Source organism: Rattus norvegicus, chromosome 2 (genome assembly GCF_036323735.1).
Source record: "Rattus norvegicus strain BN/NHsdMcwi chromosome 2, GRCr8, whole genome shotgun sequence".
Classification (NCBI taxonomy): domain Eukaryota; kingdom Metazoa; phylum Chordata; class Mammalia; order Rodentia; family Muridae; genus Rattus; species Rattus norvegicus.
In genome coordinates, this window is record NC_086020.1 from 114,426,070 (window position 1) to 114,450,085 (window position 24,016).

The following is a 24,016-nucleotide window of genomic DNA, read 5'->3' on the forward strand; positions in this document are numbered from 1 at the left end:
ATTCACAAAGAATCAGTAAAAAGTTGATACTTAAAAAAAAAAAAGTCAGCGCTTACCTAGGAAGCGCAAGGCCCTGGGTTCGGTCCCCAGCTCCGAAAAAAAGAACCAAAAAAAAAAAAAAAAAAAAAAAAAAAGTCTAAACTTAGCCTTAGCTCATGTCCCAAGACCAGAATTTCACTAACATCAAAACCAGAGGAAGTTCAAGAAAAGTATATCATAAACCGACATACTTTATGAATATGGGAGGAAAAGCCTTTAAGAAAACACGAGCATGGGGTTGGGGATTTAGCTCAGTGGTAGAGCGCTTGCCTAGCAAGCACAAGGCCCTGGGTTCGGTCCCCAGCTCTGAAAAAAAGAAAAAGGAAAAAAAAAAAAAGAAAACTCGAGCGATGATGGGGGTCCACCAACACACGGAAGTCCTTCCACAACCAGTGCAGACTTAGTTTAGAAAATCTAGTAACTTACCACGGTAGCAGAGGGAAGAAGAAATCTCAAGATCAAGTGTGTAAATGGGTTTCATAAAACCCAACAGGATACAAGCTTACAAGCAAGAGACTGGAACTTCCCTAACCAGACAAGCAAGATATAAAAAACTTATGCTTAGTGATCAAAGAGTAGTCATTCCCTAGACAGGCTGAACTGAATATCCAGTCTTGGTGTTTCACTGGGGATCCTCACTCATGTGATATGATAGCGCAAGCTGAGGAGATCAAAGGAGTGTAGGCTAAGTCAGACTGTCTTTACTCATGGGCAACAGGACCATGTACTTAGGGAGTTCAAAGGAAGCCAAAATAAATCAGACCAATTAATGGTTATATTTGTATGTGCTACAACAAAATATTAGAAAGGAAATGAACATACAATAGCAGGAAAAGTAAGAAAAACCCAAGGAGATAATAGAAAAAGCACAAGTAAGCACAATATTCTGAAAACCAAAAGTTACTGTGGAAGAGAAGTCCTAAATCAGTGAAAGGAGAGAGACGAGGAGACTCAAAACACTAACCTTGTAGAAACTGACACAGTGATTTATGGTTTATCTAGAAAGACACATGTCCTAGGAGAATACAAATGATTCACATAAACAATTTTATACAACTTTTTTATATCGCCCAAGTTAAGACTTGCTATAAAGATACAGAAGTTAAAACAGCATACTATTAGCTGTTATTGACATTCCTATGAGTTAATGGTACAGAAAAGAATGCAGAAGTAGACCCAAACAGTTATGGTCAATTGATTTTCAGAGAGAGTGTGAGGTGACTCCATAAGCATAGTCTTTTCTGAAGACTATTTTCCTCCATGCAGGTATACAAGCAGCACATGCTCGCGCGCACACACACACACACACACACACACACACACACACACGAGGAAGCAAATATTATTGTGACACTGGAGGACACACTAAAGAACCAAGCTACTGATTCTTTTTATGCTGGGAAATCCTGGAATAAGCTTTTTTTTTTTTTTTTTTTTTTTTTGCTACATCTCCTGTACTAACCATACTACCTGGGGGCAAAACAGTAAGGAGCAGAAAGGAACAATAACAAAATACAGCAATGATAAAATTGAAAAGTGACATCTTATATTGAGACAAGTCACTGGTCACCATCTCTTCCAAAGGAGTGGTGAAGAACCCATCATTACCTACTATGTAGACTTGCCAAGAAATTATAATCCAACAAAACCTTTAAGTTCAGTGATAGCTCACCATAAATGAAGTCAGGACCTGGAAGAAAGCATCCTATGACTACTAGAGGCAGGAAAACCAAGACAAGGCCAGCTCTATGGGACAGCTTGTTTCTTCAGTACATTATAACAACAATATGGAAGATTAAAAGGCTTAAGATGAGATGTGAATTCCAATGGGAGGGGAGATTGGGGGAATCTTTGAAGAGCTGGGAGAGGGGAAACCATGACCAGAATATGTTGTATTAAAACATCTATTTTCAATAAAATAGAAAGAAAAAAGAAAAAACAAACCCATAAAGGGGGCATTAAGATACACAAGTAGGGAATTTTCAGCTGCGCCCAGAGCTGACCCTGTGCCACAGCTCTCTGTACCCAGACCACAGTGTGAGAAAGCAGGTCTCCAGGAGTGCTGACACACAGGCTTACAGGAGGGTCAAGCAACTGTCAGAGACAGCAAGACCAGCTACCACCAGAGATAAGCAGAGGGCAAGAAGCTAGGGCAAGAACCTAAGCAACAGTAACCAAGGTCACTTGGCATCAACAGAACCCAGTTCCCCTAACACAGCAAGCCCTGGATACCCCAACTCACGGGAACAGCAAGATTCTGATTTAAAATCACAACTCACAATGGTGTTAGAGGATTTTAAGAAGGATATAAATAACTCCCTTAAAGAAATACAGGGGCTAGAGAGATGGCTCAGTGGTTAAGAGCACTCACTGCTCTTCCAGAGGTCCTGAGTTCAATTCCCAGCAACCACATGGTGGCTCACAACCATCTATGGGATCCAGGGATGCCCTCTTCTGGTGTGTCTGAAGACAGTGACAGTGTACTCACATACATGAAATAAATAAATATATAAATATTTAAAAATAAACAAAATAAATACAAGACAGCACAGGTAAATAAGTGAAGCCCTTAAAGAGGAAACACAAAAATCCCTTAAAGAATTACAGGAAAACACAACCAACAGGAGAAGGAAATGAACAAAACCATTCAGGATCTAAAAATGGAAATAGAAACAACAAAGAAAGCACAAAGGGAGACAACCCTGGAGATAGAAAACCTAGGAAAGAGATCAAGAGTCATCAATGCAAGCATCACCAACAGAATACAAGGGATACAAGAGAGAATCTCAGGGGCAGAAGATACCATAGAAAACAAAGACACAACAATCAAAGAAAATGCAAATGCAAAAAGCTCCTAACCAAGAAATTCAGGACACAATGAGAAGATCAAACTTAAGGATAATAGGTATAGAAGAGAGCAAAGACTCCTAACTTAAAGAGCCAGTAAATATCTCCAACAAAATTATAGAAGAAAACTTCCCTAACCTAAAGAGATGCCCATAAACATACAAGAAGACCACAGAACTCCAAATAGATTGGACCAGAAAAGAAACTCCTCCCGTCACATAATAGTCAAAATACCAAATGCACAAAACAAAGAATGAATATTAAAAGCAGAAAGGGAAAATGTCAAGTAACATATAAAGGCAGACCTATCTGAATTACACCAGACTTCTCACCAGAGACTATGAAAGCCAGAAGATCCTGGGCAGATGTCATACAGATCCTAAGAGAATACAAATGCCAGCCCAGGCTACTATATCCAGCAAAACTCTCAATTAGCATAGATGGAGAAACCAAGATATTCCATAACAAAACCAAATTTACACAATATCTTCCCACAAATCCAGTTCTACAAAAGATAATATATGGAAAACTCCAACACAAGGAGGGAAACTACACCCTAGAAAAAGCAAGAAAGTAGTCTAATTTCAACTAACCCAAAGAAGATAGCCACACAAACATAATTCCACCTCTCATAACAAAAATAATAGGAAATAACAATCATTGGTTCCTAATATCTATCAACATCAATGGACTCAATTCCACAATAAAAAACATAGACTAACAGCCTGGATACAGAAAAAGGACCCAGCATTTTGCTGCATACAGGAAACACACCTCAGTGACAAAGACAGACACTACCTCAGCGTAAAAGGCTGGAAAACAACTTTCCAAGCAAATGGACCAAAGAAACAAGCTGAAGTAGCCATTCTAATATCAAATAATATCAACTTTCAACCAAAAGTTATCAAAAAAGGTAAGGAAGGAAACTTCATATTCATCAAAGGAAAAAAATCCACCATGATGAACTCTCAATCCTGAATATCTATGCTCCAAATGCAAGGGCATCTACATTCATAAAAGAAACCTTACTAACACTCAAAGTACACATAGAACCCTATACAATAATAGTAGGAGACTCAACACCCCTTTCTCATCAATGGACAGATCATGAAAACAGAAACTAAACAGAGACACAGAGAAACTGAAAGAAATTATAAACCAAACGGATTTAACAGATATCTATAGAACAATTCATCCTAAAACAAAATAATATACCTTCTTCTCAGCACCTCATGGTACCCTTCTCCAAAACTGACCATATAATCAGTGACAAAACAGGTCTCAAGAAGATTGAAATAATCCCGTGCATCCTATTAGATCACCATGGACTAAGGCTGGTCTTCAATAACAACAAAAATGACAGAAAGCCCATATACACATGGAAGAGGAACAATGCTCTACTCGATGATAACTTGGTGACAAAAGAAATAAAGAATGAAATTAAAGACTTTTTAGAATTTAATGAAAATGAAGGCACAACGTACCCAAATGTATGGGACACAATGAAAACAGTGCTAAAAGGAAAACTCATAGTTCTGAGTGCCTGCAAAAGGAAACTGGAGAGAGAGCATACATTAGCAGCTTGACAGCACACCTAAAAACTCTAGATCAAAAAGAAGCAAATACAACCAGGAGGAGTAGAAGGCAGGAAATAATCAAACTCAGGGCTGAAATCAACCAAGTAGACACAAAAAAGACTATAAAAAAATCAACAAAACCAGGAGGTGGTCCTTTGAGAAAAACAACAAGATAGATAAACCCTTAGCTAGACTAACGAGAGGACACAGAGAGTGTGTCCAAATTAACAAAATCAGAAATGAAAAGGGAGACATAACAACAGAAACTGAGGAAATGCAAAAATCTTACAAAAGCCTATACTCAAAAACCTGGAAAATCTGGATGAAATGGACAATTTTCAAGACAGATACCAGGCACCAAACTTAAATCAGGATCAGATAAACCATCTAAACAGTCCCATAACCCCTAAAGAAATAGAAGCAGTCATTAAAAATCGCTGAACAAAAAAAGCCCAGGACCAGATGGGTTCTGGGCAGAATTCTATCAAACCTTTATAAAGACCTAATCCTAATACTCTCCAAACTATTCCACAAAACAGAAACAGAAGGAACACTACCAAATTCCTTCTATGAAGCCACAATTACTCTTATACCTAAGCCACACAAAGACCCAACAAAGAAAGAGAACTTCAGACCACTTTCCCAGATGAAATCAACACAAAAATACTCAATAAAATTCTCACAAACCAAATCCAAGAACACATCAAAACAATCATCCACCATGATCAAGTAGGCTTCATCACAAGGATGTAGGGATGGAAATCCATCAAGGTAATCCACTATATAAACAAAAAAGAAAAAAAAAACTACCCGATCATCTCATTAGGTGCCCAGAAATCATTTGACAAAATTCAACACCCCTTCATGTTAAAAGTCTTGGAAAGATCAGGAATTCAAGGTCAATACCCAAATATAGTAAATGCGATATACAGCAAACCAGTAGCCATCATCAAACTTAATGGAGAGAAACTTGAAGCAATCCTACTAACAACAGGGATTGGACAAGGCTGCCCACTCTCTCCCTATCTAGTCAATATAGTACTCAAAGTCCTAGTGAGAGCAATCAGACAACAAAAGGAGGTCAACAGGATACAAATGGGAAAGGAAGGAGTCAAAATATCACTATTTGCAGATGATATGATAGTATACTTAAGTGACCCCAAAAGTTCCACCAGAGAACTCCTAAACCTGATAAACAACTTCAGCAAAGTGACTGGATATAAAATTAACTCAAATCAGTAGCCTTCCTCTACCCAAAGGATAAATAGGCTGAGAAAGAAATAAGGGAAATGACACCCTTCACAATAGTCACAAATAACATAAAATACCTCGGTGTGACTCTAACCAAGCAAGTGAAAGACCTGTGTGACAAGAACTTCAAGTCTCTGAAGAAAGAAATTGAAGATCTCAGAAGATGGAAAGATCTCTCTTGTTCATGGATTGGCAGGATTAGTATTGTAAAAATGGCCATCTTGCCAAAAGCAATCTATAGATTCAATGCAATCCCCACCAAAATTCCAACCCAATTCTTCATAGAGTTATAAAGAGCAATTTGCAAATTCATTTGGAAAAACAAAATACCAGGATAGCAAAAACTGTCCTCAACTATAAAAGAACTTCTGGGGGAATCGCCATCCCTGACCTCAAGCTGTATTACAATAGTGATAAAAACTATATGGTATTTGGACAGAGACAGGCAGGTGGATCAATGGAATAGAATAGAAGGACCAGAACTGACACATATGGCCACTGGATCTTTGACAAAGGAGCTAAAACCATCCAGTGGAAAAAGAGCATTTTCAATAAATGGTGCTGATTGAACTGGAGGTCACCATGTAGAAGAATGCAAATTGATCCATTCTTATTGCCTTGTACAAATCTCAAGTCCAAGTAGATCAAGGACCTTTACATAAAACCAGATACACTCAAACTAATAGAGGAAAAAGTGTGGAAGATCCTTGAACAAAGGGGTATAGTGGAACATTTCCTGAACAGAACACCAATGACTTATACTGTAACATCAAGAATCAACAAATGGTACCTCATAAAATTGGAAAATTTCTGTAAGGCAAAGGACACTCTCGTTAGGACAAAACAGCAACCAACAGATTGGGAAAAGATCTTTACCAATCCTACATCCACTTGAGGGCTAATATCCAAAATATACAAAGAACTCAAGAAGTTAGACTCTAGAAAATCAAATAACTCTATTAAATAATGGGGTACAGAGTTAAACTAAGAATTCTCGGCTAATGGTCAGGTGGGCACTCCTGAGGCTGCAGAGCGGAAGAGACCACCAACACTGCTCACCCCTGCCCACATCCCTGGCCCAAGAGGCAACTGTATAAGGCCTCTGGGCTCCCGTGGGGGAGGGCCCAGGAGCGGCAGGACCCCTGCCAGAGACACCGCCGGACCCTGAAGGAAACAGACCGGATAAACAGTTCTCTGCACCCAAATCCCGTGGGAGGGAGAGCTAAACCTTCAGAGAGGCAGACACGCCTGGGAAACCAGAAGAGACTGCTCTCTGCACACACATCTCGGACGCCAGAGGAAAAAGCCAAAGACCATCTGGAACCCTGGTGCACTGAAGCTCCCAGAAGGGGCGGCACAGGTCTTCCTGGTTGCTGCTGCTGCAGAGAGCCCGTGGGCAGCACCCCACGAGCGAACTTGAGCCTCGGGACCACAGGTAAGACCAACTTTTCTGCTGCAAGAAAGCTGCCTGGTGAACTCAAGACACACGCCCACAGGAACAGCTGAAGACCTGTAGAGAGGAAAAACTACACGCCCGAAAGCAGAACACTCTGTTCCCATAACTGGCTGAAAGAAAACAGGAAAACAGGTCTACAGCACTCCTGACACACAGGCTTATAGGACAGTCTAGCCACTGTCAGAAATAGCAGAACAAAGTACCACTAGAGATAATCTGATGAAGAGAGGCAAGCGCAGGAACCCAAGCAACAGAAACCAAGACTACATGGCATCATCGGAGCCCAATTCTCCCACCAAAACAAACATGGAATATCCAAACACACCAGAAAAGCAAGATCTAGTTTCAAAATCATATTTGATCATGATGCTGGAGGACTTCAAGAAAGACATGAAGAACTCCCTTAGAGAAACACAGGAAAACATTAATAAAGAAGTAGAAGCCTGGGACACGCCTGGGAAACCAGAAGAGACTGCACTCTGTGCACATCCAGACGCCAGAGGAAAACACCAAACGTCATCTGGAACCCTGGTGCACGGAGGCTCCCGGAAAGAGCGGCGCAGATCTTCCTGGTTGCTGCCGCCACGGAGAGGACTTAGGCAGTACCCACGAGCAAACTTGAGCCTTGGAAGCGCAGGTAGGACCAACTTTTCCCCTGCAAGAAACCTGCCTGGAGAACTCAGGACGCACAGAGGCAAAATTCCTCTAGGACCGGGCACTTCCTGTGTTTACCGGAAGTCCCACACCCACGGATCCCGGCCCGCAGCAGCTCTCTGCTCCCAAAACCCGTGGGAGAGAGACCTCACCGCCTGATCAGGTGGGCACTCCTGAGGCTGCAGAGCGGAGGAGACCACCAACACTGCCTACCCCTGCCCACATCCCTGGCCCAAGAGGCAACTGTATAAGGCCTCTGGGTTCCCGTAGGGGAGGGCCCAGGAGCGGCAGGACCCCTGCACCTGAGACACCGCCGGAACCTGAAGGAAGCAGACCGGATAAACAGTTCTCTGCACCCAAATCCCGTGGGAGGGAGAGCTAAACCTTCAGAGAGGCAGACACGCCTGGGAAACCAGAAGAGACTGCACTCTGTGCACATCCAGACGCCAGAGGAAAACACCAAACGCCATCTGGAACCCTGGTGCACGGAGGCTCCCGGAAAGAGCGGCGCAGATCTTCTCGGTTGTTGCCGCCGCGGAGAGGACTTAGGCAGTACCCCACGAGCACACTTGAGCCTCGGAACCTCAGGTAGGACCAACTTTTCCCCTGCAAGTGACCTGCCTGGTGAACTCAAGACACAGGCCCACAGGAACAGCTGAAGACCTGTAGAGAGGAAAAACTACACGCCCGAAAGCAGAACACTCTGTCCCCATAACTGGCTGAAAGAAAACAGGAAAACAGGTCTACAGCACTCCTGACACACAGGCTTATAAGACAGTCTAGCCACGGTCAGAAATAGCAGAACAAAGTAACACTAGAGATAATCTGATGGCGAGAGGCAAGCGCAGGAACCCAAGCAACAGAAACCAAGACTACATGGCATCATCGGAGCCCAATTCTCCCACCAAAGCAAACACAGAATATCCAAACACACCAGAAAAGCAAGATCTAGTTTCAAAATCATATTTGATCATGATGCTGGAGGACTTCAAGAAAGACATAAAGAACTCCCTTAGAGAACAAGTAGAAGCCTACAGAGAGGAATCACAAAAATGCCTGAAAGAATTCCAGGAAAACACAATCAAACAGTTGAAGGAATTAAAAATGGAAATAGAAGCAATCAAGAAAGAACACATGGAAACAACCCTGGACATAGAAAATCAAAAGAAAAGACAAGGAGCTGTAGATACAAGCTTCACCAACAGAATACAAGAGATGGAAGAGAGAATATCAGGAGCAGAAGATTCCATAGAAATCATTGACTCAACTGTCAAAGATAATGTAAAGCGGAAAAAGGTACTGGTCCAAAACATACAGGAAATCCAGGACTCAATGAGAAGATCAAACCTAAGGATAATAGGTATAGAAGAGAGTGAAGACTCCCAGCTCAAAGGACCAGTAAATATCTTCAACAAAATCATAGAAGAAAACTTCCCTAATCTAAAAAAAGAGATACCCATAGGCATACAAGAAGCCTACAGAACTCCAAATAGATTGGACCAGAAAAGAAACACCTCCCGTCACATAATAGTCAAAACACCAAACGCACAAAATAAAGAAAGAATATTAAAAGCAGTAAGGGAAAAAGGTCAAGTAACATATAAAGGCAGACCTATCAGTATCACACCAGACTTCTCGCCAGAAACTATGAAGGCCAGAAGATCCTGGACAGATGTCATACAGACCCTAAGAGAACACAAATGCCAGCCCAGGTTACTGTATCCTGCAAAACTCTCAATTAACATAGATGGAGAAACCAAGATATTCCATGACAAAACCAAATTTACACAATATCTTTCTACAAATCCAGCACTACAAAGGATAATAAAGGGTAAAGCCCAACATAAGGAGGCAAGCTATACCCTAGAAGAAGCAAGAAACTAATCGTCTTGGCAACAAAACAAAGAGAATGAAAGCACACAAACATAACCTCACATCCAAATATGAATATAACGGGAAGCAATAATCACTATTCCTTAATATCTCTCAACATCAATGGCCTCAACTCCCCAATAAAAAGACATAGATTAACAAACTGGATACGCAATGAGGACCCTGCATTCTGCTGCCTACAGGAAACACACCTCAGAGACAAAGACAGACACTACCTCAGAGTGAAAGGCTGGAAAACAACTTTCCAAGCAAATGGTCAGAAGAAGCAAGCTGGAGTAGCCATTCTAATATCAAATAAAATCAATTTTCAATTAAAAGTCATCAAAAAAGATAAGGAAGGACACTTCATATTCATCAAAGGAAAAATCCACCAAGATGAACTCTCAATCCTCATCTTCGATTGGTTTATATACAAGTGTGCAATTTCTAGGCTTGAAAGTAAAATGATGCTATCTGGTGCTGGATAGAGGAGCCTTATTTTTTATTATGGCAGCTTGCTATTTTTGTAACATGGTGATTTGGTTGAACACATTAAAGTACAGTAGTAACTGATCTCCCCCTCTTCCTGGATGAGTGAGGAGATGATTAAATGTTGATGTCAGCATCCATGAGCATATTCAGATGAGCTTCTGCTTCTGTTGAAAAGGATGCTGTGTTTGATTGTGGTCCGAAGCTTTGAAGCACTACTTGGCATCTCCTTCCTTGGAGGTCTCACTGTTTAAACATAACAGATTTGATAGCTTGTTGGTAAGGTGAGGTCCAGCTTGTCTCCACTAGGTCATCTTCATGTGAATCCGGTGGTTATACGGTTTTGTTCTAGGGATATTTCATTTTTTTAATAACGGTTTTAGCTGACATTCATGGAGAGAATGAATCCTTAGAAGTGTGCCACTAGTGAAAGGAAATCCTGTCTAGAGTATGTTTCTTTACAAAGCTGTGTCACACCATCCTTTGGGCCCTCTGCTGGAAAAGTAGAATCAAGTCTTAAATAATGCCTTTTAAATTATATCCTCTAGTATTATAGATGTAGGACAGTACTGTATCATACCTCTGTGGATGTAAAATAGCTTGTACCTGCTTTATGATACGTAGTAGTGACCGTGCTTTATCAGAGCTGTTTTTAATGATGTTGCTCAGAATGTTTTCTTTCCAGATGATGATTGAGAAGCTAATTTAAAAAAAAATGGTGCCAGGTACCACAAGAGTAACAGAACTGTGCTGTTTTCTCGGGTTTTGTTTTTTTACTTTTTTTTTTTTTAATGGAGTGTGCTGGATGTCTCTACAGTTTTGTTCAGATGACTGCAGAACCTGGAAAAGCTGTTGCTGCTGTTGATGCATAACACATTGCTATTACTGGTCTTTTTATATAAATATAAATATATATATACAGATATATAATTTGAATTTTTTGAAACTTTACCTGTGCTGTCAACTTTCGAAAAAAGTATCCCCGTTTACTGTGTTGAGTTGGCACTGTACAGAAATTAACAGCCATATTAGTCTAGAAATGTTGAACTTAAGTTTTTTCCATTTGTACAGGGGTAACACACTGTATTAAATATGTAAGGTCTTATATACGTGGGTTTGATTACAAAAACTAATAAAGTATTCTCTAAATTAAAAAAAAAAAAGAATAGTATGAACACAAAATAAGACAAGAAAAATGGTCAAAAAACCATAAAAAAAAAAAAAAAAGAAGTAGAAGCCTACAGAGAGGAATCGCAAAAATCCCTGAAAGAATTCCAGGAAAACACAATCAAACAGTTGAAGGAATTAAAAATGGAAATAGAAGCAATCAAGAAAGAACACATGGAAACAACCCTGGATATAGAAAACCAAAAGAAGAGACAAGGAGCTGTAGATACAAGCTTCACCAACAGAATACAAGAGATGGAAGAGAGAATATCAGGAGCAGAAGATTCCATAGAAATCATTGACTCAACTGTCAAAGATAATGTAAAGCGGAAAAAGCTACTGGTCCAAAACATACAGGAAATCCAGGACTCAATGAGAAGATCAAACCTAAGGATAATAGGTATAGAAGAGAGTGAAGACTCCCAGCTCAAAGGACCAGTAAATATCTTCAACAAAATCATAGAAGAAAACTTCCCTAATCTAAAAAAAGAGATACCCATAGGCATACAAGAAGCCTACAGAACTCCAAATAGATTGGACCAGAAAAGAAACACCTCCCGTCACATAATAGTCAAAACACCAAACGCACAAAATAAAGAAAGAATATTAAAAGCAGTAAGGGAAAAAGGTCAAGTAACATATAAAGGCAGACCTATCAGTATCACACCAGACTTCTCGCCAGAAACTATGAAGGCCAGAAGATCCTGGACTGATGTCATACAGACCCTAAGAGAACACAAATGCCAGCCCAGGTTACTGTATCCTGCAAAACTCTCAATTAACATAGATGGAGAAACCAAGATATTCCATGACAAAACCAAATTTACACGATATCTTTCTACAAATCCAGCACTACAAAGGATAATAAATGGTAAAGCCCAACATAAGGAGGCAAGCTATAACCTAGAAGAAGCAAGAAACTAATCGTCTTGGCAACAAAACAAAGAGAATGAAAGCACACAAACATAACCTCACATCCAAATATGAATATAACGGGAAGCAATAATCACTATTCCTTAATATCTCTCAACATCAATGGCCTCAACTCCCCAATAAAAAGACATAGATTAACAAACTGGATACGCAACGAGGACCCTGCATTCTGCTGCCTACAGGAAACACACCTCAGAGACAAAGACAGACATTACCTCAGAGTGAAAGGCTGGAAAACAATTTTCCAAGCAAATGGTCAGAAGAAGCAAGCTGGAGTAGCCATTCTAATATCAAATAAAATCAATTTTCAATTAAAAGTCATCAAAAAAGATAAGGAAGGACACTTCATATTCATCAAAGGAAAAATCCACCAAGATGAACTCTCAATCCTAAATATCTATGCCCCAAATACAAGGGCACCTACATACATAAAAGAAACCTTATTAAAGCTCAAAACACACATTGCACCTCACACAATAATAGTGGGAGATTTCAACACCCCACTCTCATCAATGGACAGATCATGGAAACAGAAATTGAACAGAGATGTAGACAGACTAAGAGAAGTCATGAGCCAAATGGACTTAACGGATATTTATAGAACATTCTATCCTAAAGCAAAAGGATATACCTTCTTCTCAGCTCCTCATGGTACTTTCTCCAAAATTGACCATATAATTGGTCAAAAAACGGGCCTCAACAGGTACAGAAAGATAGAAATAATCCCATGCGTGCTATCAGACCACCACGGCCTAAAACTGGTCTTCAATAACAATCAAGGAAGAATGCCCACATATACTTGGAAATTGAACAATGCTCTACTCAATGATAACCTGGTCAAGGAAGAAATAAAGAAAGAAATTAAAAACTTTTTAGAATTTAATGAAAATGAAGGTACAACATACCCAAACTTATGGGACACAATGAAAGCTGTGCTAAGAGGAAAACTCATAGCGCTGAGTGCCTGCAGAAAGAAACAGGAAAGAGCATATGTCAGCAGCTTGACAGCACACCTAAAAGCTCTAGAACAAAAAGAAGCACATACACCCAGGAGGAGTAGAAGGCAGGAAATAATCAAACTCAGAGCTGAAATCAACCAAGTAGAAACAAAAAGGACCATAGAAAGAATCAACAGAACCAAAAGTTGGTTCTTTGAGAAAATCAACAAGATAGATAAACCCTTAGCCAGACTAACGAGAGGACACAGAGAGTGCGTCCAAATTAACAAAATCAGAAATGAAAAGGGAGACATAACAACAGATTCAGAGGAAATTCAAAAAATCATCAGATCTTACTATAAAAGCCTATATTCAACAAAACTTGAAAATCTTCAGGAAATGGATAATTTCCTAGACAGATACCAGGTACCGAAGTTAAATCAGGAACAGATAAACCAGTTAAACAACCCCATAACTCCTAAGGAAATAGAAGCAGTCATTCAAGGTCTCCCAACCAAAAAGAGCCCAGGTCCAGACGGGTTTAGTGCAGAATTCTACCAAACCTTCATAGATGACCTCATACCAATATTATCCAAACTATTCCACAAAATTGAAACAGATGGATCACTACCGAATACCTTCTACGAAGCCACAATTACTCTTATACCTAAACCACACAAAGACACAACAAAGAAAGAGAACTTCAGACCAATTTCCCTTATGAATATCGATGCAAAAATACTCAACAAAATTCTGGCAAACCAAATCCAAGAGCACATCAAAACAATCATCCACCATGACCAAGTAGGCTTCATCCCAGGCATGCAGGGATGGTTTAATATACGGAAAACCATCAATGTGATCCATTATATAAACAAACTGAAAGAACAAAACCACATGATCATTTCATTAGACGCTGAGAAAGCATTTGACAAAATTCAACACCCCTTCATGATAAAAGTCCTGGAGAGAATAGGAATTCAAGGCCCATACCTGAACATAGTAAAAGCCATATACAGCAAACCAGTTGCTAACATTAAACTAAATGGAGAGAAACTCGAAGCAATCCCACTAAAATCAGGGACTAGACAAGGCTGCCCACTCTCTCCCTACTTATTCAATATAGTTCTTGAAGTTCTAGCCAGAGCAATCAGACAACAAAAGGAGGTCAAGGGGATACAGATCGGAAAAGAAGAAGTCAAAATATCACTGTTTGCAGATGATATGATAGTGTATTTAAGAGATCCCAAAAGTTCCACCAGAGAACTACTAAAGCTGATAAACAACTTCAGCAAAGTGGCTGGGTATAAAATTAACTCAAATAAATCAGTAGCCTTCCTCTACACAAAAGAGAAACAAGCCGAGAAAGAAATTAGGGAAACGACACCCTTCATAATAGACCCAAATAATATAAAGTACCTCGGTGTGACTTTAACCAAGCAAGTAAAAGATCTGTACAATAAGAACTACAAGACACTGAAGAAGGAAATTGAAGAAGACCTCAGAAGATGGAAAGATCTCCCATGCTCATGGATTGACAGGATTAATATAGTAAAAATGGCCATTTTACCAAAAGCAATCTACAGATTCAATGCAATCCCCATCAAAATACCAATCCAATTCTTCAAAGAGTTAGACAGAACAATTTGCAAATTCATCTGGAATAACAAAAAACCCAGGATAGCTAAAGCTATCCTCAACAATAAAAGGACTTCAGGGGGAATCACTATCCCTGAACTCAAGCAGTATTACAGAACAATAGTGATAAAAACTGCATGGTATTGGTACAGAGACAGACAGATAGACCAATGGAACAGAATTGAAGACCCAGAAATGAACCCACACACCTATGGTCACTTGATTTTTGACAAAGGAGCCAAAACCATCAAATGGAAAATAGATAGCATTTTCAGCAAATGGTGCTGGTTCAACTGGAGGTCAACATGTAGAAGAATGCAGATCGCTCCATGCTTATCACCCTGTACAAAGCTTAAGTCCAAGTGGATCAAGGACCTCCACATCAAACCAGACACACTCAAACTAATAGAAGAAAAACTAGGGAAGCATCTGGAACACATGGGCACTGGAAAAAATTTCCTAAACAAAACACCAATGGCTTACGCTCTAAGATCAAGAATCGACAAATGGGATCTCATAAAACTACAAAGCTTCTGTAAGGCAAAGGACACGGTGGTTAGGACAAAACGGCAACCAACAGATTGGGAAAAGATCTTTACCAATCCTACAACAGATAGAGGCCTTATATCCAAAATATACAAAGAACTCAAGAAGTTAGACCGCAGGGAAACAAATAACCCTATTAAAAAATGGGGTTCAGAGCTAAACATTCAGCTGAGGAATGCCGAATGGCTGAGAAACACCTAAAGAAATGTTCAACATCTTTAGTCATAAGGGAAATGCAAATCAAAACAACCCTGAGATTTCACCTCACACCAGTGAGAATGGCTAAGATCAAAAACTCAGGGGACAACAGATGCTGGCGAGGATGTGGAGGAAGAGGAACACTCCTCCATTGTTGGTGGGATTGCAAACTGGTACAACCATTCTGGAAATCAGTCTGGAGAATCCTCAGAAAATTGGACATTGAACTGCCTGAGGATCCAGCTATACCTCTCTTGGGCATATACCCCAAAGATGCCCCAACATATAAAAAAAGACACGTGCTCCACTATGTTCATTGCAGCCTTATTTATAATAGCCAGAAGCTGGAAAGAACCCAGATGCCCTTCAACAGAGGAATGGATACAGAAAATGTGGTACATTTACACAATGGAATATTACTCAGCTATCAAAAACAACGACTTTATGAAATTCATAGGCAAATGGTTGGAACTGGAAAACATCATCCTGAGTGAGCTAACCCAATCATAGAAAGACATACATGGTATGCACTCATTGATAAGTGGCTATTAGCCCAAATGCTTGAATTACCCTAGATGCCTAGAGCAAATGAAACTCAAGACGGATGATCAAAATGTGAATGCTTCACTCCTTCTTTAAAAGGGAAACAAGAATACCCTTGGCAGGGAAGAGAGAGGCAAAGATTAAAACAGAGACTGAAGGAACACCCATTCAGAGTCTGCCCCACATGTGGCCCATACATATATAGCCACCCAATTAGACAAGATGGATGAAGCAAAGAAGTGCAGACCGACAGGAGCCGGATGTAGATCGCTCCTGAGAGACACAGCCAGAATACAGCAAATACAGAGGCGAATGCCAGCAGCAAACCACTGAACTGAGAATAGGACCCCCGTTGAAGGAATCAGAGAAAGAACTGGAAGAGCTTGAAGGGGCTCGAGACTCCATATGTACAACAATGCCAAGCAACCAGAGCTTCCAGGGACTAAGCCCCTACCCAAAGACTATACATGGACTGACCCTGGACTCTGACCCCATAGGTAGCAATGCATATCCTAGTAAGAGCACCAGTGGAAGGGGAAGCCCTGGGTCCTGCTAAGACTGAACCCCCAGTGAACTAGACTGGTGGGGGGAGGGCGGCAATGGGGGGAGGGTTGGGAGGGGAACACCCATAAGGAAGGGGAGGGGGGAGGGGGATGTTTGCCCGGATACCAGGAAAGGGAATAACATTTGAAATGTATATAAGAAATACTCAAGTTAATAAAAAAAAAAAATATCAAAAAAAAAAAAAAAAAAGAATTCTCGGCTAAGGAATACCAAATGGCTGAGAAACACCTAAAGAAATGTTCAACATCCTTAGTCATCAGGGAAATGCAAATCAAAACAACCGAGATTCCACCTCACACCAGTCAGAATGGTTAAAATAAAAAACTCAAGTGACAACCGATGTTGGCGAGGATGTGGAGAAAGAGGAATACTCCTCCATTGTTGTTGGGACTGCAAGCTGGTACAACCACTCTGGAAATCAATCTGGAGGTTCCTCAGAAAATTAGACATATGGGGTTGGGGATTTAGCTCAGTGGTAGAGTGCTTGCCTAGGAAGCGCAAGGCCCTGGGTTCAGTCCCCAGCTCCGAAAAAAAGAACCAAAAAAAAAAAAAAAAAAAAAAAAAAGAAAAGAAAATTAGACATAGTTCTACCTTAGGACCCAGCTATAGCACTCCTGGGTATATACCTAAAAGATGCTCCAACATATAACAAGGACACATGCTCCACTATGTTCATAGCAGCCTTATTTATAGTAGCCAGAAGCTGGAAAGAACCCAGATGTCCCTCAACATAGGAACGGATACAGAAAATGTGGTGCATCTACACAATGGAGTACTACTCAGCTATCAAAAACAATGACTTCATGAAATTTATAGGCAAATGGAGGGAATTAGACAATAACATCCTGAGTGAGGTAACCCAATCACAAAAAAACCCACATATGTTATGCACTTACTGATAAGTGGATAGTACCCTAAAAGCTCAAAGATATAATCCACAGACCATATGAAGCTCAAGAAGGATGATCAATGTGTGGATGCTTCAGTTCTTCTTAAAAGAGGGGACAAGGGGTTGGGGATTTAGCTCAGTGGTAGAGCGCTTGCCTAGGAAGCGCAAGGCCCTGGGTTCGGTCCCCAGCTCCAAAAAAAAAGAACAAAAAAAAAAAAAAAAGAGGGGACAAAAATATTCATAGGAGGAGATAGGGAGACAAAGTTTGGAGCAGAGACTGAAGGAAAGGCCATTCAGAACCTGCCCTACTTGGGGATACAGCCACCAAACTCAGATAATATTGCTGATGCCAAGAAGTGCATGCTGACAGAAGCCTGATAGAGCTGTCTCCTGAGATGGTCTGTCAGAGCCTTACAAACACAGAGGCAGATGCTCACAGCCAACCATTGAACTGAGAATGGGGTCCCCGTTGGAGTAGTTAGAAAAAGGATTGAAGGAGTTGAAGGGGTCTGAAACCCCATAAGAATAACAATACCATCCAAGCCGAGCTCCACCATTCAAAGAATACACATGGACAGACCCATGGCTACAGGCGCATATGTAGCAGAGGATGGCTTTGCTGGGCACCTACGGGAGGAGAACCCCTTGGTCTTGCCAAGGCTTGATGCCACAGTGTAGGGGAATGTCAGGGCAGGGAGGCAGGAAGTGTTGGGTGGATGGGTGGGGGAACACCCTCATAGAAGAAGGAGGAGGAGGGATGGGATAGGGGGGTTATAGACAGGAAACCGGGAAAGGGAATAACATTTGAAATGTAAATAAAAATATCCAATAAGAAAATTTTAGGGGTCTGGGGATTTAGCTCAGTGGCAGAGCGCTTGCCTAGCAAACGCAAGGCCCTGGGTTCGGTCCCCAGCTCTGAAAAAAAAAAAAAAAAAAAAGGAAAAAAAAAGAAAAAAAGAAAATTTTAAAAAGATACACAATTAGGCACATTATATAGAATGCATTAAAGTAAACATATTTAAAGTAAAGTTAGGCACCAACTAGAAGTCTAGGGTATAAGGAGTTTTTAATCTTGTAAGCCTGAACTCTGCTTTCTTCAAATTCAAATGTTAAAGGCCTGAACAAGAGTATCTCAGGATGGGCTGTACTTATAGAGAAAGTCTTTATAGAGGAAATGGAAATTAAGAGTTACATTTTAAATATACATACTGAAATGTTTAGAAAAGGGTTGATTTGCTTCAAAATCTGAAATGTGTACACTGGGGAGGAATGTGCAGTGAGGGTGGGGAGAACTGACTGTGGGAGAAGGATTATTTAATCTATTGCTATAGATGTTGTCACCGTGCTGAAGAGGCAGCTCAATCGAGTACAGCCCTAGCTTAGATGAGCCCTGTGCTCAATCCCCACCCCACCCCCAAACCTGTCACCTGAATGGCTTCACAGTCTTTGAAAAGCACTTTATTCTAAAGACACCTTACTAAAGCTCAAAACACACATTGCACCTCACACAATAATAGTGGGAGATTTCAACACCCCACTCTCATCAATGGACAGATCATGGAAACAGAAATTAAAGAGAGACGTAGACAGACTAAGAGAAGTCATGAGCCAAATGGACTTAACGGATATTTATAGAACATTCTATCCTAAAGCAAAAGGATATACCTTCTTCTCAGCTCCTCATGGTACTTTCTCCAAAACTGACCATGTAATTGGTCAAAAAACGGGCCTCAACAGGTACAGAAAGATAGAAATAATCCCATGCGTGCTATCAGACCACCACGGCCTAAAACTGGTCTTCAATAACAATCAAGGAAGAATGCCCACATATACTTGGAAATTGAACAATGCTCTACTCAATGATAACCTGGTCAAGGAAGAAATAAAGAAAGAAATTAAAGACTTTTTAGAATTTAATGAAAATGAAGGTACAACATACCCAAACTTATGGGACACAATGAAAGCTGTGCTAAGAGGAAAACTCATAGCGCTGAGTGCCTGCAGAAAGAAACAGGAAAGAGCATATGTCAGCAGCTTGACAGCACACCTAAAAGCTCTAGAACAAAAAGAAGCAAAAATACCCTGCAGGAGTAGAAGGCAGGAAATAATCAAACTCAGAGCTGAAATCAACCAAGTAGAAACAAAAAGGACCATAGAAAGAATCAACAGAACCAAAAGTTGGTTCTTTGAGAAAATCAACAAGATAGATAAACCCTTAGCCAGACTAACGAGAGGACACAAAGAGTGTGTCCAAATTAACAAAATCAGAAATGAAAAGGGAGACATAACTACAGATTCAAAGGAAATTCAAAAAATCATCAGATCTTACTATAAAAGCCTATATTCAACAAAACTTGAAAATCTGCAGGAAATGGACAATTTCCTAGACAGATACCAGGTACCGAAGTTAAATCAGGAACAGATAAACCAGTTAAACAACCCCATAACTCCTAAGGAAATAGAAGCAGTCATTCAAGGTCTCCCAACCACAAAGAGCCCAGGTCCAGACGAGTTTAGTGCAGAATTCTATCAGACCTTCATAGAAGACCTCATACCAATATTATCCAAACTATACCACAAAATCGAAACAGATGGATCACTACCGAATTCCTTCTATGAAGCCACAATCACTCTTATACCTAAACTACACAAAGACCCAACAAAGAAAGAGAACTTCAGACCAATTTGCCTTATGAATATCGACGCAAAAATACTCAATAAAATTCTGGCAAACCAAATCCAAGAGCACATCAAAACAATCATCCACCATGATCAAGTAGGCTTCATCCCAGGCATGCAGGGATGGTTTAATATACGGAAAACCATCAACATGATCCATTATATAAACAAACTGAAAGAACAAAACCACATGATCATTTCATTAGATGCTGAGAAAGCATTTGACAAAATTCAACACCCCTTCATGATAAAAGTCCTGGAAAGAATAGGAATTCAAGGCCCATACCTAAACATAGTAAAAGCCATATACAGCAAACCAGTTGCTAACATTAAACTAAATGGAGAGAAACTCGAAGCAATCCCACTATAATCAGGGACTAGACAAGGCTGCCCACTCTCTCCCTACTTATTCAATATAGTTCTTGAAGTTCTAGCCAGAGCAATCAGACAACAAAAGGAGGTCAAGGGGATACAGATCGGAAAAGAAGAAGTCAAAATATCACTATTTGCAGATGACATGATAGTATATTTAAGTGATCCCAAAAGTTCCACCAGAGAACTACTAAAGCTGATAAACAACTTCAGCAAAGTGGCTGGGTATAAAATTAACTCAAATAAATCAGTAGCCTACCTCTACACAAAAGAGAAACAAACCGAGAAATTAGGGAAATGACACCATTCATAATAGACCCAAATAATATAAAGTACCTCGGTGTGACTTTAACCAAGCAAGTAAAAGATTTGTACAATAAGAACTTCAAGACTCTGAAGAAAGAAATTGAAGAAGACCTCAGAAGATGGAAAGATCTCCCATGCTCATGGATTGGTAGGATTAATATAGTAAAAATGGCCATTTTACCAAAAGCGATCTACAGATTCAATGCAATCCCCATCAAAATACCAATCCAATTCTTCAAAGAGTTAGACAGAACAATTTGCAAATTCATCTGGAATAACAAAAAACCCAGGATAGCTAAAACTATCCTCAGCAATAAAAGGACTTCAGGGGGAATCACTATCCCTGAACTCAAGCAGTATTACAGAACAATAGTGATAAAAACTGCATGGTATTGGTACAGAGACAGACAGATAGACCAATGGAACAGAATTGAAGACCCAGAAATGAACCCACACACCTATGGCCACTTGATTTTTGACAAAGGAGCCAAAACCATCCAATGGAAAAAAGACAGCATTTTCAGCAAATGGTGCTGGTTCAACTGGAGGTCAACATGTAGAAGAATGCAGATCGATCCATGCTTATCACCCTGTACAAAGCTTAAGTCCAAGTGGATCAAGGACCTCCACATCAAACCAGATACACTCAAACTAATAGAAGAAAAACTAGGGAAGCATCTGGAACACATGGGCACTGGAAAAAATTTCCTGAACAAAACACCAATGTCTTATGCTCTAAGATCAAGAATCGACAAATGGGATCTCATAAAACTGCAAAGCTTCTGTAAGGCAAAGGACACTGTGGTTAGGACAAAACGGCAACCAACAGATTGGGAAAAGATCTTTACCAATCCTACAACTGATAGAGGCCTCATATCTAAAATATACAAAGAACTCAAGAAGTTAGACAGCAGGGAGATAAATAACCCTATTAAAAATGGGGTTCAGAGCTAAACAAAGAATTCAAAGCTGAGGAATGCCGAATGGCTGAGAAACACCTAAAGAAATGTTCAACATCTTTAGTCATAAGGGAAATGCAAGGGGCTGGGGATTTAGCTCAGTGGTAGAGCGCTTACCTAGGAAGCACAAGGCCCTGGGTTCGGTCCCCAGCTCCGAAAAAAAAGAACCAAAAAAAAAAAGGGAAATGCAAATCAAAACAACCCTGAGATTTCACCTCACACCAGTGAGAATGGCTAAGATCAAAAATTCAGATGACAGCAGATGCTGGCGAGGATTCAGAGAAAGAGGAACACTCCTCCATTGTTGGTGGGATTGCAGACTGGTACAACCATTCTGGAAATCAGTCTGGAGGTTCCTCAGAAAATTGGACATTGAACTGCCTGAGGATCCAGCTATACCTCTCTTGGGCATATACCCACACGATGCCCCAACATATAAAAAGGACACGTGCTCCACTATGTTCATCGCAGCCTTATTTATAATAGCCAGAAGCTGGAAAGAACCCAGATGCCCTTCAACAGAGGAATGGATACAGAAAATGTGGTACATCTACACAATGGAATATTACTCAGCTATCAAAAACGATGACTTTATGAAATTCGTAGGCAAATGGTTGGAACTGGAAAAAAATCATCCTGAGTGAGGTAACCCAATCACAGAAAAACACACATGGTATGCACTCATTGATAAGTGGCTATTAGCCCAAATGCTTGAATTACCCTAGATGCCTAGAACAAATGAAACTCAAGACGGATGATCAAAATGTGAATGCTTCACTCCTTCTTTAAAAGGGGAACAAGAATACCCGTGGCAGGGAATAGAGAGGCAAAGATTAAAACAGAGACAGAAGGAACACCCATTCAGAGTCTGCCCCACATGTAGCCCACACATATACAGCCATCCAATTAGACAAGATAGATGAAGCAAAGAAGTGCAGGCCGACAGGAGCCGGATGTAGATCGCTCCTGAGAGACACAGCCAGAATACAGCAAATACAGAGGCGAATGCCAGCAGCAAACCACTGAACTGAGAATAGGACCCCCATTGAAGGAATCAGAGAAAGAACTGGAAGAGCTTGAAGGGCTCGAGACCCCATATGTAGAACAATGCCAAGCAACCAGAGCTTCCAGGGTCTAAGCCACTACCTAAAGACATGGACTGACCCTGGACTCTGATCTCATAGGTAGCAATGAATATCCTAGTAAGAGCACCAGTGGAAGGGGAAGCCCTGGGTCCTGCTAAGACTGAACCCCCAGTGAACTAGATTGTTGGGGGGAGGGCGGCAATGTGGGGAGGATGGGGAGGGGAACACCCATAAAGAAGGGGAGGGGAAGGGATTAGGGGGATGTTTGCCCGGAAACTGGGAAAGGGAATAACACTCGAAATGTATATAAGAAATACTCAAGTTGATAATAAAATAAAAAAGAAAGAAAAAAAAAGAAAAGTGGCCATTCTACCATTGCATATATCACATACTTTTGGTCTCTTAAATATTTAAAAAATAATGCTTTTCATGTATTTTAATTTTAATACTATGGTTAGATACTGGATTTGTGTAACTAAATTTTACCACACAGTATAGCTCAAGGATCAGAATTATGAGTAAAAAAAGATGCTATATAAACAAATCATTGAAATTTCTCTGTATTAACTATGTATATACTTAGGCTACGTGAGAAGTTTCTAATAATTCATATGACTTCATAAAATATAATATTTACTTTTAAAGACTTACCAGTTAGTAGTCTAGTTAATTTCTCTTTTCTGAAATCTTTTAAGACAGATCAAAACTATATTTTTTGAAACATTAGAAATTATAATTAATTAGAGGATTTGAAATAAAAGGTAAAGTCATAGTAAAAACCAAAAAAAAAAAAGACATAATATCTTCAAAGATGCTCATTGAGAGCTGAAAACAATGAATGAACAGCAGGTGGCTGAGGAACCTGCCTAGAGAGCAGATATTTGGGCAGAAACCTCTGTAAGGAAACTGTAATGAACAACAGGCTCTTGGGCTTCCCTCTCTGACTCTGCTTTTTGTCCATAGTTTTCCTTAATGTTCCTCACCCCTGGCATGTGACTTTACTCTCAAGCTTTT

The 24,016-nt window shown here is 40.2% G+C and overlaps 1 protein-coding gene across 12 annotated transcripts in view; it reads right to left on the minus strand.

Moving 5' to 3' along the window:
- Gpr160 (G protein-coupled receptor 160) overlaps positions 1-24,016 on the minus strand; it is a 77,507-nt gene that overhangs the window by 11,986 nt on the left and 41,505 nt on the right. For 5 of the 12 annotated variants that reach the window (XM_063282357.1, XM_063282356.1, XM_063282359.1 and 2 more), the window contains one exon: positions 11,138-11,190. The exons of the other annotated variants lie outside the window; for them this stretch is intronic. The gene's annotated coding sequence lies outside the window, so the exon portion shown is untranslated. The remainder of the gene's footprint in view (positions 1-11,137; positions 11,191-24,016) is intronic. 12 annotated transcript variants of the gene reach the window in all.